Source organism: Bos grunniens, chromosome 1, assembly GCF_055505025.1.
Source record: "Bos grunniens cultivar Pamir isolate PY7600 chromosome 1, Bosgru_T2T1.0, whole genome shotgun sequence".
Lineage (NCBI taxonomy): Eukaryota > Metazoa > Chordata > Mammalia > Artiodactyla > Bovidae > Bos > Bos grunniens.
The window spans coordinates 102,836,852-102,858,721 of NC_141165.1; the positions used below are offsets into that span (position 1 = coordinate 102,836,852).

The 21,870-nt window shown below is 38.0% G+C and overlaps 1 pseudogene; it reads left to right on the forward strand.

The window, feature by feature from the left end:
* LOC147380029 (cysteine dioxygenase type 1-like) overlaps nucleotides 1-21,225 on the forward strand; it is a 58,544-nt pseudogene extending 37,319 nt beyond the window's left edge.
* Nucleotides 21,226-21,870: the final 645 nt, after the last annotated feature.

Here is a 21,870-nt window from a genome sequence, read left to right on the forward strand (position 1 = left end):
TTGAGTTGTAGTTATTTAATCACTTCCCTGTTCATATACATTTGAATTGTTTAAACTTCTCCATAATCACACATACAATTGCAAAAAATAATTCTGAGCATATACAGTAGGCCCTCCATATTTGTGGGTTTTACATTTGCGAATTCAACCAACAGTGGATGGAAAATATTCCCCTCAAATTTCAGAAAGCTCCAAAATGCAAAATTTAAATTTGCCACATATCAGCAACTATTCACACAACATTTACACTATTAGGTACCATAACTAATCTAAACATGATTTAAGGTATATTGGAGGATGTGCATAGGTTATATGCAACTATTTAATACTATATCATCTTACATAAAGGACTTCAGCATCCACTGACTTTTGTATCCACAAGGTGTCCTGGAACCAGTTCCCCATGGATACTGAGGTATGACTATATCAGAAGCAAAATCTTTTAACTGATGTATATGTGCTTCTGAAATTTTGATAACATCAATTTTCTCATCAAGATGTACAGCACTATCTATAAAATACCTACAGTGGTGCTTTAATCATTTCCAATTTTAGTTATAATACTTCAAATATTTTCAATATTTTTGGTTTCATTAATATAGTTTTCTACAGTTTTAAGATCTCCCCTAAATCCTTTATAAGCTGAAGAAAGTTTCATTTCTATAGCTTACTAACCATTCTTATCAGAAATTTTCATTTTTAATACAGTTAGCATTAATAGTTCATTAGACTGCCTAATGACTAAAAATATTCCATTACTGTGATAAACTCTATGTTATCAAGCTGATTTTAATCAGTTGAAGTTGTGCTTAGAGTTAGCTGCATTTCTGTTAATAAAGGAGACTGATGTAAATTTGTCTTTCAGTTTACTGCATTTTATTTTGTGTATGAGCACTGCTTTACAATTTGGGCTTAGACACGACCTAGTCTTGAAATGAGCTGAGAAGTTTCGAAAAGTATTATCTCCCCTTCAGTTCTCCACATTTTCCCTTCCCATCTTGCAGTTAACTATGCAGTTAACATAAAGGCAGTGGGGTTAAAATACTGAGGCACAAAATATGAGCAGCCCTGCTGACTAATTCACCACATCAAAGAGGGCTGCCTGAAATTCTTGCCTGTGACCTCAACAGGTTTCATCCGACCAACAAGTAAACTTTTCTGTGTTAAACCACTGACGTTACTGGGATGTTTGTCACTGTAGCATCCTGAATTGTTTAGAAGCTTTCCTCTATTTAATGCTCAGGACTATTTTAAATACTGTATTTAAATATTTGGTAAAATCACTGTAAAATATTTGGGTCCAATGAAATTTTTAGTGATGAAATTTTCCCACTACTTTTTGTTTCCTGTTTTGCTTGGGTATTCTACCTCTCCTTAGGTTTAGAATACTGTGTACTTTAGGAAACATCTTTTTTTTTTTTTAACTTCATGACTCAATTTCCAAAGTTATTGGAATGAAATTACACAAATGCTCCTAAGTTTTAAATCTCTATATTTGCATCTGATTTATTATACCTATGTTCATTCACAATTTTATTTCTCCTGTTGATCATGCTCTCTTCTTTGTTGGCTTCTTCTTTTTCTCCTTTCCTTGGGTTTATATGGCTGTTTTATGTTTTTTTGTTTTTTTAATGAAGACATAGTTCATAAGGCTTTATTTTTTCCCAGCAATTTGTTTTCAGTTCAGTTCAGTCACTCAGCTGTGTCCAACCCTTTGTGACCCTATGGACTACTGCACGCCAGGCTTCCCTGTCCATCACCAACTCCCAGAGCTTACTCAAACTCATATCTATTGAATCAGTGATGCCATGCAACTAGCTCATCCTCTGTCATCCCCTTCTCTTCATGCCTTAAGTCTTTGCCAACATCAGGTTCTTTTCCAATGAGTCAGTTCTTCGCATCAGGTGGCCAAAGTAACATATATGACTATAACTTTGTTATTTTCCAAAATTTTTAACAATATATTTCAGTATTCCCTTTAATCTACTTATATAAATGCATTTTTAATAATTTCTAAGAAATGTCAGAAGTTTACTTTGAATATGAAATGAATGCATTTATTTCAATATACTTTTATGATTAACTTTTATTTTTACTGCAGGTGGTTCAGAAAACCTGTTTTGTGTAATTTCTCCTATATGGAATTAATAGAGATTATCTTTGTAGCATAATGACATGTTCAGTTTTTACAAATGTTTCACAGATATTTAAAAGAATGTATAGCTTCTCTTTATTTGTACAAAGTTACACATTGATACTTATTACACTGAATGTACTGATTGTGTTTGCTCCAAAGTTTGAAACTCCCAGCCTTCAGATTGCCCAGCCGACCTCTTCCACATGTTATTCAACTTTACATCACAACCCATGGACTTCCTCCGGTGTCCAGAACTGATGACAGTCTAGGAACCAAGTTATTAAGACCTTACCTGTATCCTTGATACAAACGAAGACAAATTTTATTAAAGAAACAGTTTTTCTGGGTGATGCTGTCTAACAGACAAGGATAATACCAGATGCAGAAGATGAGGCTGTAGCCCCTCTTAATCTCTGACTATCTCTGATTCTCAGCCTCCAATACCTGAGCAAGTCCATCCAGAAGAGCTCCCCATCCCAGTTCAGAGCAAAACCATCTTCAGCAATGCCCGTAGTAGAACTTAGGTAAATAATCCTTGAAATGCATCCACAGAAGCAATGATTGTTGACACAGATGGTCTAAAAAGTGAGAGACTCTGACAATTCCTAGTTATTGTCATTAAATAAAATTTAAACTCAATGGTCCACAGTTCTTTTGATTTAAATAACTATGTTATTCTGTGTGCTCTCTTAGGTTCTTCCCAGCTGAATATTTCTATGAGCTACAGCAAAACAATGAGACATATTTCCCATAATGCTTGACGAGAAACATCTGATTTTAGAGCAGTGTGTTTGATATCCACATTTAGGACTTAGTATCCCTGTAAGTCAAAAGTTTCTGCATTTGATATAGTCTAATAATGAAACATAGGCTTCCCAGGTGGCTCAGTGGCAAAGAATCTACGTGCCGATGCAGGAGATGTGGGTTTGATCCCTGATCTGGGAAGATCCCTTGAGAAGGAAATGGCCACTCACTCCAGTATTCTTGCTTGGGAAATTCCATGGACAGAGGAGCCTGGTGTGATATAGTCTATGGGGGTTGCAAAGAGTTGGACACAACTTGGTGATGAAACAACAACATAATGAAAAACAGCCTTGATAAATAGCAAATAGCTTGGAACTACAAATAAAGCCTTAAGGGGTTGTCCCACTCCAGTACTCTTGCCTGGAAAATCCCATGGACAGAGGAGCCTGGTGGGGTCTCTCCGAGTAGGACACGACTGAGCAACTTTACTTTCACTTTTCACTGTCATGCATTGGAGAAGGAAATGGCAACCCACTCCAGAGTTCTTGCCTGGAGAATCCCAGGGACGGGGGAGCCTGGTGGGCTGCCGTCCATGGGGTCGCACAGAGTTGGACACGACTGAAGCGACTTAGCAGCAGCAGCCAAAGAATTAGAGGTGGGCTAAATTGAAGAGTCTTATTTCCCAGATCATGGTGAAGATCATTTTAGGTACAGCAAGAAGTTTGTCAGAGGCTCATCTCCGCTGACGTCAACAAGGTACCGTTTAACAACAAATCTCAGAGTTGACATAACTGGACCGGAGGTCAGATTTCATTCAGTTCAGTTCAGTTCAGTTCAGTCACTCAGTCGTGTCTGACTCTTTGCGACCCCATGAATCACAGCACGCCAGGCCTCCCTGTCCATCACCAACTCCCGGAGTTCACTGAGACTCACGTCCATCGAGTCAGTGATGCCATCCAGCCATCTCATCCTCTGTCGTCCCCTTCTCCTCCTGCCCCCAATCCCTCCCAGCATCAGAATCTTTTCCAATGAGTCAACTCTTCACATGAGGTGGCCAAAGTACTGGAGTTTCAGCTTTAGCATCATTCCTTCCAAAAAAATCCCAGGGCTGATCTCCTTCAGAATGGATTCCCTGCAGTTGGATCTCCCTGCAGTCCAAGGGACTCTCAAGAGTCTTCTCCAACACCACAGTTCAAAAGCATCAATTCTTCGGCACTCAGCCTTCTTCACAGTCCAACTCTCACATCCATACATGACCACTGGAAAAACCATAGCCTTGACTAGATAGACCTTTGTTGGCAAAGTAATGTCTCTGCTTTTCCAACTTATATGGGCTTGGGCAAAGAAATTACCCTCTCTAATGTTGTTGGTTTAGCTGTTAAATGGGATATTTTTATGTGTATTGCTTGCTTCAAAAGGTTATTGTGAAGCAAAATTATTTAATACATACTAAAAGGATTTGGATGAAGAAGGAAATGGCAACCCACTCCAGTGTTCTTGCCTTGAGAATCCCAGGGACGGGAGAGCCTGGTGGGCTGCCTTCTATGGGGTCACACAGAGTCAGACACGACTGAAGTGACTTAGCAGCAGCAGCAGCAAAGGGATTTGGAAACTGAAAGGATACATGTAATTAATTATAAAGCTGTGTTTAGGGGAAAACTTAAGTGAGCAGAATACACTTCACATTTTTCAGAGGTCATAATCCTATTCTGTGGCATGGAGCTGACTGATTAAACATCTTTTCCATGTCACATGTTAACAGCAAAGATTATAGGCCCTCATACTCATTTTTGTGATATTAAAATCCATGCATTAAACCACTATTTCTTTTTGTGCTATGAATCTCCCATCTGCTGTGTACTTTCTCCCCAAAAAGAGATGGGTTTTATTTATCACATGAGATGTCAGCTTTCAGGCTTTGGGGTTCCTAAGTGCATACAAGCTGGTGCAACCTCCACCACCAGTCATCAGCAGATGGATCTTGTTAAGCCATTCAGATTACTGGAGAAGAGCAAGATTTGGAACATGGACCTGCTCAAGGAATGTATATATTTAGTAAAACACAATAAATGTGGTTTTAATTGAAATCATTTTTTCTTCTTATTTCCAATATTAAAAATAATAGTAAATAAAAATAGCTTTCTACTCATAGCACTGAAGAGTCCAAAGAAGGACCAGAAATACTTGGCATTTTGATGTTGAAGGAAAACCAGTCCTTTTTTGTTGTTATAATAAGTGAAGCCTGAAAGGAACATGCAGAGAGGGAGATGAATCTAAGCTACGTCAAACTAGCAGGGAAATGGCACCTGTGAAGAAGCCTATTGCCAACTTCAATGATGATTTGTCAGGTTTGATTAAAACCTGAATTAAGCAGTTCTCATTAGAACCTCAGAAGGATGAATTATGCTGTGTAAATAGATTACTCACGCCCTGATAGAAACACAGGCACCACACACCCTGCTAGTAACTTTCAATTACATTGATAAATGAGAAGTTAAACTGTAATTTTTTTAGCACAATCCATTTTGTCTCTAATATCCTGCCACTTCTGTTTGCATTGTGACTGAAAAAATGAGGCTGCAATGAAATAAACAGTCCTCTAGATTAGTGTCACACTACAAACTAGGAGATCATCGAGGTAGAGTTATGGTTGGAAAAGGGACCCCAAGAAGAGTGAAAAGTGTTCTTTCTATATCTCCAATCTGCCCAGATATTTATTAAGGTTGTATAATAAGGGGATTTAGGGCTCATCTTCACTCATATCATAAATAAAATAGCCAGATAAAGGAATAGAAGAACTAATGATAGTGTCCTGAAAGTACTACTGGAAAATTTAACCTCTTTGGCCAGGGACTGGACTTCTTAACTAGCCAGTGAGTCAATAGGTTTCATTTGCCATAGTTAATCTTTATAGCATTTCAACAAAAGAGACAACAGCAAAAGCACTTAGCATATTGGTCACCATTTCTTCCTCTCAGCTGTTTATAAGCATTAAATAAATTTATATCTGATCTTATCCTTTTGGTTTGACACACAGTCATTTTTCTTATTAATGCTGATTGTGAAAAATTGGGCTAGGCATTCTGGGAAAGAGGGAAAACACCAAAAATGGACAGTTGTATTTTCCAAATGAAACTTTGATTTTTTTTCCTTGCTCTAACTTTGAGGATCATTTTAGCAATCCAGGGACTTCCCTTAAATGTAACTTAACCCAGTTAAGACTCTTTACTGCCACTGCAGGGGGCATGGGTTTGATCCCTGGTCAGGAAACTACACGCTGCACTGCACAAGACTTACTTATTATAAAGCTACAGTAATAAAGACAGTATGGTATTAGTGAAAAGACCGACAAGTCAATGTCCAAGAACAGAGAGCCCAGGAATAGACACACACAAATACAGCCAGCTGATCTTTGAGAAAGGAGCACAGGCAATTCCATGAAGAAAGGATAATCTTCAAACAAATGGCACTGAAACAATACAGTCACATGCAAAAAATAAATAAACAAATCTAGATGCAGACCTTGCACATTTCACGAAAATAAACTTAAAATATATCACAGACCTAAAATTTGCATTTCACAAAAATAAACTTAAAACATATCACAAACCTAAAATTTAAAGTGTAGAACTATTAAAAAAGAATCCCAACTCCTCCAAGACTTGAAAACCAGTATGCCTACAGGGAAGTCTCTTTTAGAATCAAAAAAGGAAGAACTCTATTATTGAACGACTCACAAAAGAACCTTCTTAAAATCTCTCCCCATATCTGTCTCTCTCTGGACATCCACTACAGGAAGGGGCTGGTAAAATTCTTCTTATTCAACCTCAAAATTCCTCCAAAATGTCTTAGTCTCACTACTTCATCTCCTCTCTTGCTGCCTTCTCCTTGCTTCTAAACCTTTTATCCTCTTCTGGTCCCAATGAAGGCGGAGAATATAAATTTAAGTTTTCTCAATTTCCACCAGCTGTCTTCTCCATCCATGACTCTAATTAGACAATAAAGACCCATGATCCAAGTAGCATAATGAATGCTCCTGGTAAAAGAGGAGAAAGGATCTGAGCAGTAACCTCCGATATTTTCACCACAGTTCTATTCCACCAAGGGGCTGTGAAGACTTCTCCAAAAGAAATGAAGGCTAGAAATCAAACTGATGGTGGTTTCTCCTGTCAAGGTTTGAAAGCAAATTCCTCTTAGCTTTTTCACCTCACCCCATAGTAGGTTTATGCCAGCTTACGCCAAAGGCTTTCAGAACCTTCTCCTTTTTATATAAAAGAACTTCCAACTTGAGAGGAAAGACATGTGAGGGGAAATTTTCAGTACAGAAACTTAGGAAAAAAAGAGAAAAAAGAAGAGAGATGCGATTTTAGGTAAGAAAGCATTGAGAACAAACTACATAATTCAAAGATTCCTGAAGCTTGGAGAAGGAAAAAGACCATAAGGAAATAAAACTCTGAATTCTGGAACTGAAATCCTGTTCTTCCATTTGCATTAGGAAAATCACCTACCTGGACCTCCATTTACTGTAAAATTATGGAATTTGACCAAAAGGAACTGATCCCTTGATCTTATGACTTCTTCATCACCTAACCTGCCTTCCTACACCTCTCTACCCACCTTCATCATTGCTATAATCCTCAGAACTTTAACTGTGTGCTTGTCCACACAGTCAGAAGACATGTTCTGCTTTATGTTCTGTGCAAACTATACCAGTCCCTGAATACCTGAACATTATCTCTAGTATTAAATTTACTTACAAAAGATAGTTTACTGGTTGATTATGATACTGCACTAAGTCTACAAAATGATGACCTCACAGGAATTAACAAATTAATATAAACAAAACTCCTATGAATGCTGGTAAAGAATCTGCCTGCAATGTGGGGGACCTGGGTTGGATCCGTGGGTTGGGAAGACCCCCTGGAGAAGGGAATAGCTACCCAATCCAGTATTCTGGCCTGGAGAATGCCATGGACTGTATAGTCCATTGGGTTGCAAAGAGTTGGACATGACCTAGCAACTTTCACTTCACCCATGAATTCAGCTATACATATAAAGAAAGAAAAAAAGCATTAAATCAAAATACATCTGACCAGTAAAATGGAAACTGTTGGATGTTGAGTCATGAACTATATGACTTATATATTCAATGTATAAACTCTTTAGAAATAGTCACCTAGAGAAACAACTTTTAGCTGTGAGAACTGTTCAGAAGTCAAACACTAAACTCAGGGGAATTTCAATACTGTCTCACCTCAACTTTATTTCCCCAAAGGGAACTTACTTCCTCATCTAACTTATTCACTGCATTTAATTTCAGACACTTTTGTTTTATTCTTAAAATAGGGATAAAAATCATTCTTCAGCATCCAAGAGAAAGAAATTCAAAGGAAGAATTCTAAAATGACATGATGTGCTAGTATTATCTAATTCTCTAAGGTGAATACTTAGAAAAGAACAATACTTATCTGGAAGGAAAAACTCTGGATTAAGAAAAAATCAGATTCTCTTCAGTCATACATTCAACATATCAAGTTCATCTTGGGAGTAAGGAATGCTTTGGTGATAAGAAACCACTACCCATCAGGACTCAGGATATGATGCCACCACGTACAGGCAAGGCTCTGCTCTCTGCTCAGCTCACTGCTGGCACTCAGTCAAAGTTGTGTGTGTCCACCTGAACAAGATGCGAATCTTACTTATATTTCAGAAAACTGAGGCTGTCATTGAATTATTTGCAGGAGACTGAATCTGAGATAGGATGAAAATTTTTAAATACCTGGTTTTATTCTAAGACTTAAGACACCTAGAATCAGAACAATGTTTGTGAAAAATTGAATTCTGATTACTTTGATATTTTGTTGAAAAAAAAAATAGTATTATAAAATGGTCAAAAGAAAACATATTTTCTTTTATCATAAAAATTCTTCCCTTCTCTCCAGAATACTGAAGTAATACTAAAATACAAATTCACTGTAATATTCATATGGACCCAAAATAAATTTGATTCCATGTGAGGGCCTGAGAGAATCTCTTAATCATCGAGTCCTACAATGAGGAGAGACAAAACATCCCTTTAATTATTTTTTTAAAGTTATTTATGTTGTTAAAAAATTCTACAAGACTTAAAATAAATCAAGAGTCCTCTGATTCTCCTCCCACACAGTCACATCTTCCTTCCATGACTCTGCAATGTCTTAAACTCAGAGTTTCTTTGACTTCACATCTCCAGAAAATCCACCTGCCTTCATTCAAGGGAAGGGAGCAATGAGTACGTGACAGTGTGGACTGGAGGAGGAAATCTGGGCATTGATTTCTTAAACAGTATTTCTAATAATAACCCTGCTTTTCAGTCCTACTCATACTCCCAGGTTCAAAGATACCTCATGTCTCCATGTGGCCCAAAGTGCCTTGCTACCCAGTCTACATTTCAACTTCCTTTGTTCTGCTGATTTCAGTTTTCATCCATCTATGATGTTGACACCTCCTCTATGATTTTCTTGCCATTGTGGATTTACAACTTTAAAAAAAATCATCTTATTGTCTTTCTACTGGGGTTTTATGAAGAAGCATATGTTAAAATGTGTGTGCTATACTTAACAAAAAAATCTGCTATATTTAGTCCAAAATGTCAACTTTCATTTTCTACTCTAAATATTTATATATTGACAACTTACTTGTGTATTTTATGTAATATAAAAATAACCTTTAAAATTAAGCCCAAAGGAATCCATGTTTCTTTCTATACTCACTTACTTTAGTTCTGCCCAATGGTTCTTTCCATACTCACAGATATATTTCTATTAAGTTAGCACCATTTTCTAGTCTATGGCTAATTCTAGGTGATTAAACTTGTTTGAAATTGGGTCTCTGAATTGGTGCAACCTGTGTAGGGTCCAATACATTCAAAATCAGTCATCTGAGTCGCTTGGTCGTGTCCAACTCTTTGCAACCCCATCACAACATACCAGGCCTCCCTGTCCATAACCAACTACTAGAGTCCACCCAAACCCATGTCCACTGAGTCATTGATGCCATCCAACCATCTCATCTTCTGTTGTCCCCTTCTCCTCCTGCCCTGAATCTTTCCCAGCATGAGGGTCTTTTCAAATGAATCAGCTGTTCATATCAGGTGGCCAAAGTATTGAACTTTCAGCTTCAACATCAGTCTTTCCAATGAACACCCAGAACTGATCTCTTTTAGGATGGACTGGTTGGATCTCCTTGAAGTCCAAGGGACTCTCAAGAGTCTTCTCCAACACCACAGTTCAAAAGCATCAGTTCTTCGGCGCTCAGCTTTCTTCACAGTCCAACTCTCACATCCATACATGACCACTGGAAAAACCATAGCCTTGACTAGACGGACCTTTGTTGGCAAATAATGTCTCTGATTTTTAATATGCTGCCTAGGTTGGTCATAACTTTCCTTCCAAGGAGTAAGCATCTTTTAATTTCATGGCTGCAGTCACCATCTGCAGTGACTTTGGAGCCCAGACAAATAAATCTGACACTGTTTCCACTGTTTCCCCATCTATTTCCCATGAAGTGATGGGACTGGATGCCATGATCTTAGTTTTCTGAATGTTGAGCTTTAAGCCAACTTTTTCACTCTCCTCTTTCACTTTCATCAAGAGGCTTTTGAGTTCCTCTTCACTTTCTGCCATAAGGGTGGTGTCATCTGCATATCTGAGGTTATTGATATTTCTCCCGGCAATCTTGATTCCAGCTTGTGTTTCTTCCAGTCCAGCGTTTCTCATGATGTACTCTGCATAGAAGTTAAATAAGCAGGGTGATAATATACAGCCTTGATGTACTCCTTTTCCTATTTGGAACCAGTCTGTTGTTCCATGTCCAGTTCTAACTGTTGCTTCCTGACCTGCATACAGATTTCTCAAGAGGCAGGTCAGGTGGTCTGGTATTCCCATCTCTTTCAGAATTTTCCACAGTTTATTGTGATCCACACAGTCAAAGGCTTTGGCATAGTCAATAAAGCAGAAATAGATGCTTTTCTGGAACTCTTGCTTTTTCCATGATCCAGCAGATGTTGGCAATTTGATCTCTGGTTCCTCTGCCTTTTCTAAAACCCACTTGAACATCAGGAAGTTCACGGTTCACGTATTGCTGAAGCCTGGCTTGGAGAATTTTGAGAATTACTTTACTAGCGTGTGAGATGAGTGCAACTGTGCAGTAGTTTGAGCATTCTTTGGCATTGGTTTTCTTTGGGATTGGAATGAAAACTGACCTTTTCCAGTCCTGTGGCCACTGCTGAGTTTTCCAAATTTGCTGGCATATTGAGTGCAGCACTTTCACAGCATCATCTTTCAGGATTTGAAATAGCTCAACTGGAATTCCAACACCTCTACTAGCTTAGTTCATAGTGATGCTTCCTAAGGCCCACTCGACTTCACATTCCAAGATGTCTAGCTCTAGGTGAGTGATCACACCATCATGATTATCTGGGTCGTGAAGATCTTTTTTGTACAATTCTTCTGTGTATTCTTGCCACCTCTTCTTAATATCATCTGCTTCTGTCAGTTAGGTCCCTACCATTTCTGTCCTTTATTGAGCCCATCTTTGCATGAAATGTTCCCTTGGTATCTCTAATTTTCTTGAAGAGATCTCTAGACTTTCCTATTCTATTGTTTTCCTCTATTTCTTTGCATTGATTGCTGAGGAAAGCTTTCTTATCTCTCCTTGCTAATCTTTGGGACTCTGCATTCAAATGGATATATCTTTCCTTTTCTCCTTTGCTTTTAGCTTCTCTTCTTTTCACAGCTATTTGTAAGGCCTCCTCAGACAGCTTTTTGCTTTTTTGCATTTCTTTTTCTTGGGGATGGTCTTGATTCCTGTCTCCTGTACAATGTCACATTCAAAATGATATTTAGCAAAAAATAATCAATCAAATCACCAACATAATAGTTGTGAAAACCAAGTGTTGGTTTTCTTTACAAAATGTTTCCGGGTAAGGTTTGTGGAGGTATTTCCAAAAGTCCAAAGCAACTGTTTCCCCAGAGATTGGTCAGGTGACTGCATAAAAGTTACCTGAAACACAATTCTTGTGTTTATTCTCTCTTTTCCCTTTTTAAATAAACAATCTTACTTATTCTTCAAGGCACTGCTCAAATATTACTTCTCTTTGGCATCCTCTTTTCCCTTCCATTTCCCTGGCAAAATGAATGGCCCCATTATCTCATCTCCTCTAATATTTGGTATATACTTTTACATATATGTGTGTGTGTGTGTACATATATATATATATATATATACAACAGTATACAACACATTGTACTGATATGATTTATTGTCTATACCTCTATTATATTTTGAACTCCTCAAAGGCAAAATTTGTGTTCCATTCTTTTTGGTATCACCAGTAACTAGTACAGTACCTATAATTCAAAAGACCATCAGCAAACAATCTTGAACTTAATTACATTGACACAAATACCTTCTAATATGAGAAAGCCCAAGATTACACAAGGAGAAATGAGTATAAAAACTCAATTGAAAGTCTTAAATAAAGAGAAACTTTACGTATTAATCCATGTCCTTCTCACTAAAACTACCTGAGAAAGCTATCATGTCTCTGACAGATGAAAGAACTGATACTCAAATAATTTGGTCAAGATCAAAGCTACTAAACATTAGAATAAGAGCATTTTAACCCTTATCTGGTTCCAAAGCTAGAGCTCTTGATTTTTTATTTTTAATGCTTCCTTCATTGAGACCACAGAATACAACATGCAAAAAATGAACAGTTTTTCATCTGTGTCTTTCCAGTTCTTGATATATAATTGACTATAGTCTTCAAATATAAGTTATGTCCAAATGATTGTTTTTGACTTTTTTTTTTACATTGTTCATTTCTGAGCCATTACATCTGCCATGGTTAGTTAAGCCTGCTGTGAACTTGTACAGCCGAGACTGCTATTACTTTAAATAGTAGTTCTTAGTGTGTGAAGATGATGCTTCCAACTGTTCCACCTTTAGGAAGAAAGGTGGGTACGTACAATTCTTTGACCTCTATTCTCAACTACATATTGTGCACTTGCAATACACATACTTTGAGAAGTGTGCCTACTGGGGCCTTGATTTTTTTGTGTGTTTAGAAAAGGAAAGTAAAATGTAATGTGCAATACATGCATAATACAATATACCTAGTTGGAACGCACACTTGGTGCTCTTTAATTTTGTTTGAATCTTTCATACACCTATATATTTGCCACAATACTTAAGTTTGAGTGTACATATCTACATTTCTACATATAGATTCCTATATAGTTATATATAACATATATATACCACTGTAAAATGTGAACAAAAAGAGTTTTTATATCAATTTTGAATCCTTTTTCTTTTTATGTTAATTTCTAATCCTTCTTCTCCACTGACTATTAATCAGTGTGGCAAAAAAAAAAAGTGTTTCCACTGTGAAAAGTCTGATTTTTCTTTTTCTAGATCTCACAGGTGTCTAGATTCTAGATATATTATATCTGGATTCTTATATCTAGATGCCAGATATCTCATATCTGGATTCTCATATCTAGATGCCAGATATCTCATATCTCCTATGCCTGAGATATCATACTCTTCTGTGTCATGACAGGTAAGAAAGCAGATCGTAAAACCTTGGCGTCCACCATTCCCAAACCTGCTGCAGGCATCTTAAAGTATTTGCAGCTCTTAATAGAGAGCTTTACCTACTTTGCAAAGAATGTTCCATCCAAGCACAGGTGAGTCCAGAGGAGGCAGAAAAGTGATGTTCCTGGAACAGCCTTCAAACACAGAGCAAGAGCAAGTCATATGTATCCTGCCCTGACTCCCCAAGGTACTCAATAGTACTAAGCCCTGCCGTGTCACTGTCGTATCTTCCCATTAGAATATCAGCTTCCTTCCTTTCTCTGCCTCACTTCCCTGCTGGTACTGCTGGGAATGCCTCCCATCTGAACTCCAGCCCTTAAGCCTAGAATAGAGAAAAGACCACTTTAAGAATAGTGTTTATTAGATGTTACTGTGGAGATTTGTTCCCTCTACCATGCAGAGAATCATGCCAGCTTCGAACTCTCCCATTTCACAATGACTGATTCTGCTTATTTCCTCCATATATTAGTTCTCCCTAATCTGGGTGTCCTGAGACCGGGTGGTCTATGCTCTGCACACTGTAGGCATTAAGGGCATTTTAAATTCCTTGGGGCAGGAAGAGTCACTGTCCTGCCTATGTCCAAGATAAAAACAGATCCCCTCCTACCCTGACGACCAAGCAGTACATGTTCAGTCCCAATCACTCCTTCCCCCCAGGCTGCAGGCCACATCTGGGGTTACTGGTAAACCATGTCCCTTTCTGTTAAAGCCCAGTCCTCTCAAGTGAGCATTTACCATTTTCCCCTTCTTGTAAAATACAGACACACACACACACTTTTATTTTACTTATATCTCCATTTCTTACTGTTGTTACTATAAAAGATCACCATTAATTTAGTTACATAAGGCAACAACAAAAATTATCTTATAGTTCTGGAGATGAGAAATCTGAAATGAGTCTAAATGAGGGCTTCAAACGGTTGCCTTTTCCAGCTTCCAGAGACAATCTGAATTCCTTAGCTCATGGCTGTATATATCTCCATTTTCAAAGCCAGCACCATTAAAATAAGTCCTTGTCACGCCACCATCCTCTGATTCTTTCTCTTTTGTCTCCCTCCTGCACTTATAAAGACCTTTGTAACTACATCAGGACCACCTAGATACCTCAAATTCAACTTAGTAGCAACTTTCATTCCATCTGTAACTGTAATTCCCCTTGCCATATAATCTAACATATTCACAGTTTCTAGGAACTGGGATGTAGAAATCTTTGGGAGATGGAGGCATTATCCTACCAGTCTCACAAGTTTAAAGATGCAAATAATTTTCCTTACTGCTTTCAGACCTAAATATTCTCGATGCAGTGTATAAGGATGATCCTATTACTCCACTCACTCTAGAAATAACACCTATCTAAAACACTGAAAACTATACCTTACCAATAGTTGCCATCATTCAGAACCTGTGATGTGTCATGTATTCTACATACTCAGCAATGTTTAATAGTTACCACACAGTCTTCAGCATTAGACTGGTCTAGAATGCAAGTTGTACTTTGCTCCCTACTAAATAGACAACATTCTGGACAAGTTAATTAACCACTGTAACTCTCATTCTATCGAATGTTAAAGAAAGAGTACACTTCCTCATAGTGGTGATTTGATCACTTTATCTTAACTGATATCAGAACTTCTTGGGTTTCCCAGGTGGCACAATAGTAAAGAATCCACGGGCCAACACAGGAGATGCAAGAGACACAGGTTCAATCCCTGTGTTGAGGAGATCCCCTGGGCAAGGAAATGTCACTCTGCTTCAGTATTCTTCCCTAGAAAATTTCAGTGACAGAGGAACCTGGTGTGTTGCAAAGAATCAGACATGACTGACTGAGCGCACACAGAGAATCCTTTATTGTAAGATGTGTCATTGTTTGGAAAAATTGGAGAGAATATTTGATTACATTTAGGATTACCTCATGTTGTTACCTTTTAATCCTCCCCAAAGTAAACCAAAATCACTACGAACAAAGCTAGTGGAGGTAACGGAATTCCAGCTGAGATATTTTAAACCCTAAAAGATGATGTTGTTAAAGTTCTGCATTCAATACACTAGCAAATTTGGAAAACTCAGCAGTGGCAATAGGACTGGAAAAGGTAAGTTTTCATTCCAATCCCAAAGAAAGGCAGTGTCAAAGAATGTTCAAACTACCACACAATTGAACTCATTTCACATGCTAGCAAAGAAATGCTCAAAATTCTCCAAGCCAGGCTTCAACAGTACCTGAACCAAGAACTTTCAGATGTTCAAGTTGGATTTAGAAAAGGCAGAGGAACCAGAGATCAAACTGCCAACATCCAGTGGATCATCAAAAAAAACAAGAGAATTAAAAAAAAAAAAAATCTGCTTCATTGACTATGCTAAAGCCTTTGACTGTGTGGATCACAACAAACTGGAAAATTCTTAGAGATAGGAATACAAGACCACCTTACCTGCCTCCTAAGAAACCTGTAGGCAGGTCAAGAAGCAACAGGTAGAACCAGACATGGAACAACGGACTGGTTCCAGACTGAAAAAGGAGTACATCACAGCTGTATATTGTCACCCTGCTTATTTAACTTATATGCAAAGTACATCAGGAGAAATGCCAGGCTGGATGAAGCACAAGCTAGAAACAAGAATGCTGGAAGAAATATCAATAACCTCAGATATGCAGATGACATCACCCTTATGGCAGAAAGTGAAGAAGAACTAAAGAGCCTCTTGGTGAAAGGGAAAGAAGTGAGTGAAAAAGCTGGCTTAAAACATAACATTCAAAAAATTAAGACCATGGCATCCAGTCCCATCACTTCATGGCAAATAGATGGGAAAATAATGGAAACAGTGACAGACTTTATTTTCTTAGGCTCCAAAATGGTGACTACAGCCATGAAATTAACAGAGGCTTGGTCCCTGGAAGAAAAGCTATGACCAAACTAGACAGCATAATAAAAAGCAGAGACATTACTTTACCAACAAAGGTCATCCTGTCAAAGCTATGGTTTTTCCAGTAGTCATGTATGAATGCAAGAGTTGGACCATAAAGAAGGCTGAGTGCCAAAGAATTGATGCTTTTGAACTGTGGTGTTGGAGAAGACTCTTGAGAGTCTCTTGGACTTCTAAGAGATCCAACCAGTCAATATTAAAGGAAATCAGTCCTGAATATTTATTGGAAGGACTGAAGCTGAAGCTGAAGCTTCAACACTTTGGCCACCTGATGTAAAGAGCTGACTCACTAGACCCTGGTGCTGGGAAAGATTGAAGGCAGGAGGAGAAGGGGATGACAGAGGACAAGATGGTTAGATGGCATCACCAGCTCAATGGACATGGGTTTGAGCAAGTTTCAGGAGATGGTGAAGGACAGGGAAGCCTGGTGTGCTGCAGTCCATGGGGCCACAAAGAGTCAGACATGACTGAGTGACTGGACAACAAAACTAAACCAGACGTGAATTTGATCCCTGGCTCGGGAATATCCCCTGGCAACCCACTCCAGTATTCTCATCTGGAGAATCCCCATGGGCAGAGGAGCCTGGTGGGCTACAGTCTATAAGGTAGCAAAGAGTCAGACACAACTGAAGCAACTTAACATGCATGCAAACTGAACTAAAATGACAGTTGAAAAGTTAGCATGCTAGTAACTCATAACGTTGAGAATGAGAGAGCAGGAAACAGAATTATTCCAACAATTATTTAAGAGATGAAAAATAGATGCAGGAGTGGTAACTGAAAGTCAAAACACAGGAAGCCAAAGCCTACATAGTGTAAGAGGGTGCCTAAAAGGAAGCTAACCAATTTACCTGACAAAACACCTGGAAGCCAGTCTTTAAAGCCAGTCAGCACTGAAACAGGAAGGGGTGGGGTAAGCAAAGAGAAATGGCTAAAGACCGACACAGTGAGAGGCAAGGAGACCTTTCCAACCAGCTTCTCTTTTTCAGTCTGTGCAGCCAAACAACTTTTTCTCAACCTGAGCTCTGTGAGACAGGGGCGATGTTTTTCCTGTGGAGAAATGGAGTCAGTTAGGTTCCTAATGTAGGAATAACAGACACATGGAAAAGGGAATGATTCATGGTACTGAAAAGCAGGGACTTGTATATAAGTTCACGTACTGAACTACAGGACTCTTAAACTCAATCCTCATCAGGACAAAAACTAGAGAATTTTTGGTTAGGGTAACTAAACAATTCACACACTGACCTTTGAGTGACCCTCAGTTAAATACCTGGCTTTCTATACAAAAGTCATCAGACAACATACCCATCTATCCCTAAACAGAACTTCTGACCAGAATTTTAGTGACAAACAAATGATTGGAAAGTTAAAGATTATCAGACACCTGAATAAAATATCCAATGTGAAAGATGAAAACAAACAGAAATCAAAACAAGGATAAAAGACAATGAAAAAGAAAATCAACACAACACACAAGACGTTCAGAGAGATGTAATTCTTCTTCTAAAACTGAAAAAAAAAAAAAGATGCAATGGGAAAAAAGAAGATTGGCTTTTTTTTTTTTAAAGAGCATCTGAAAATTAAAGATTTTATAACTGATTTTTAAAATAAAAGCAGAGATGGAAGCTAAAGTTAGGAAATCCAGGAACATAGACTAAAATGCAATATGACATAGAAATAGGAAATATATAACTAAGAGAACTGCACCCTGCTTTCTAACATCTAATAGGAATTCCAGAAATCCTGAATACAGATATTATCAAAGAAATAATATTGTGTTTCCTTGAAATGAAATAGTCTTCTAGAAAGAGAGTACACAGGAATGCCCAGAACAATAAGTAAGAAACACCATTAGAAATTTTATCAAGAGGTTAAAGCAAGACACTGAAAGTTTATAAGATAACACACACAGCCCTTATAAAATAACAAGCATTACATGACACCAGCAACACAAGAATGTTAAATGACAGCAAAGCTAAGCCTCTCAACTGCTGATATAAAATCATTCTTAGTCTAGAATTCCATACTAACCGTATCGGTCTTCATGGAAAACAAGAGAATAAACTCTGTAGGCTAAGGGAAAAATGACTTTCTTAAAGGACGATAGATGGCTCACTCAATCATTAGGAGGGCTGGAGAAACAAGCTCAAGATCAGGGTTCCAGTATCGAGATCCAGAACTACACTGCAGAACCACCCTGATGGAAAAACCATTTTATTTTATCCTTCCACCAATCATTCACTGCAACTTCTCCTGCCATGAACACCAATGACACTAGCACCCTTGAAAACCACCTCTGAACCTGCAGCAGCAAAATGATTGCCACCTATTAAAACACAAGCTACTTTCTTCTGAATGTAACCCTGTACTGGTTTGTCTGATAAGATGAACCCACATAAGTGTACCATAACTGCACAGGAAGTTGGTGAAAGTATTCTGAATTGTACCTTGTAAGGACAGAATTCACAGAATGGGAAAAATAAAAATATAAGGAGGAATTTTGAGATACATTCAATAGTCACTATTCCAACCAAATAAGCAATTCGTACTGCTCCATCAAATTATCAATCAAGTGTGAGGATAGAATAAAAACATTTTTAGACATGAAGGAAATTCAAATAAAATGTTATCACCCTTCATTAGAGAGATGCTGGAAGATGAGCTTTCATCTTCCAGCATAAAGGAATAAACCAAGAAAAAAGGAGTACATGGCATCCCAGACACAGGATCAAACACTGAAAAAGAATGAAGGGAGTTACAGAAGAACATGTTTTCATGGGGTTTAGAGTGTAATTAGCTGAGACTGGAGAAGGATATGGAAAAACAGGAGGAAGGCTAGTAAGCACAAAAAAAGTTTAAAAAATTGATTTATTATCTCTTACATTTTAACATTTGAAAAAGTATTGGTAAGTACTTGACAGCTTTATTGGTGCTTTTGAAAGATATGAAAGATAGAGAAATATAAGCAATAATACAAATACTAAAATGATAGAGTATATTTGGGAAAGAAGAAAAATATATTACTATGCTCAGTAGTAAATAATTTTCAACTATTCAGTATCTATGGAATCTAAGTACTGAGTTAATTAAATATATGCTAAATTACACTGAGAGAACAGTACAAGAGAACACATGTATATGTGGAAAGGGGTGCCTTAAGAGTGATAAATTCTGAATTACCAAGTAAGAAGTCTAAAAACACTAAGGTTTAAAAATTAATAAACAGCATCACAAATATAAATATTTAAAGATGTTGGAAAATTGTAGAAGATATCTACAAGATATCTGTAAAAGAGATGAAATTGACACTTTAGGAGTGCAAGACTTGAGAATAAAGAATGGTACAGGAGTCTATATTTTATTCAAAATATGTCTTTTAGTCCTTTTTGATTTTTAACTATGTGAATGAAATACATTGATAAATGTAGAATTTTTTAAAAGAAAACTATCTTGGTAAATTATGATGTAGAAAGTGGGATCTCAAGAGCCTAGATCAGATCAGTAGCTCAGTCATGTCCGACTCTTTGCGACCCCATGAACCACACCACACCAGGCCTCCCTGTCCATCACCATCTCCCAGAGTTCACTCAGACTCACGTCCATCGAGTCAGTGATGCCATCCAGACATCTCATCCTCTGTCGTACCCTTCTCCTCCTGCCCCTAATCCCTCCCAGCATCAGAGTCTTTTCCAGTGAGTCAACTCTTCGCATGAAGTGGCCAAAGTACTGGAGTTTCAGCTTTAGCATAATTCCTTCCAAAGAAATCCCAGGGCTGATCTCCTTCAGAATGGACTGGTTGGATCTCCTTGCAGTCCAAGGGACTCTCAAGAGCCTGGATAACAGATATCAATACTTTAAAAAAAAGGACAACTAGTTTTTCATGAGAGAAGATAACCAATTTGAAGTTCCCAAGGAAATCCAAGAAAAAAAGAAAGTAAAGCGAAGAGGACAGTAGAGAGAGGTGCAAAGCAGTAGCCAGCAAAAAGGTAACAATCTATTCCACACTATATAATTCTTTCCCATGACACTGCAAAAATCACCAGTATCATATTCTAAACTGAGAGGCTAGTGAGTGATCTCTAACCAAAAAAAAAATTTTTTTTAATGAAGAAGGAATTATTCTTTCAAACATAGTTGGCACCAAATGATGAGAGACCCAATAGACTGAGTTAGTCCTTAGAACACAAGGTCATTGAAAATGAACAGATATATTAGAAATACTTTATTTCTAATATAGAAATAAAGAAATACTTTATTTCAAATCTCTAAATCTTGTGGATCCAAATCTTGTGGATCAAGAAAATGGAAAATTTAATCTCATGATTCTATGCTGGGGTGAAGGACATGGCAGCAGTATCCATGATCACACTGACTCCTATTGCTTTCTGAAGATGCTGCAGGGAAATTGTGTATACCTGTGGCGGATTCATGTTGATATATGGCAAAACCAATACAATATTGTAAAGTTAAAAAATAAATAAATAAAGAAGACATTGTTTGCCTGGGCTGACAAGAAATCCAATGAGATGATCAAGAAGTCTGAAAGAATCTTGAGGGAAAACCAGTGTGCCTACATCAACGATTAGATTGGCTTACATCGAGTAGAGAATATTAGCCATACAGAGCCTGCCATGAGCCTTCACTTGTATAGTCCGCCTTTTGACACATGCCATGCCTTTGATCAAAGAACAGGACATAAAAGCAAAGTCACCATGACATTCCATAGCAAATTTGGAATCAGGATTCCATTTACAACTTCAGGATCACTGGAGAACAACTAAGGGGCACCAGGCCCTCTGAGGTTTTTTTAAGGTCCAGTGAATTCCGCCTTGGACAGGAAGGTCTGCTACCACTTGCCTGTCCAGTAATACACTTTACAAGGCCAATATTAGATCTACCATAAGGCAGATGCTAATTATAAGGCATTAAGTAAGCAAATCGGAGAAGGCAATGGCACCCCACTCCAGTACTCTTGCCTGGAAAATCCTGTGGATGGAGGAGCCTGGTAGGCTGCAGTCCATGGGGTCGCTAAGAGTCGGACACGACTGAGCGACTTCACTTTCACTTTTCACTTTCCTGCATTGGAGAAGGAAATGGCAATTCACTCCAGTGTTCTTGCCTGGAGAATCCCAGGAACAGGGGAGCCTGGTAGGCTGCCATCTATGGGGTCGCACAGAGTCTCGACTGAAGCGACTTAGCAGCAGCAGCAAGTAAGCAAATAGTGCCCCGAGCTACTAGAGAAGAAAAATCCCACTAAAGATAAAAAGGCTTATGATTTTAAAAATCAAATCAAGCTCCACTCGTTTTACCTGCTAAACCCATCAGAACCATACTAGGAATGTCAGTGATGGTTTTTATAGTTTTTGGAAACACTTTGGTCTCTGGATTGTAATTAGCAATAAAAAAAGGAAGATATCAAACCACTC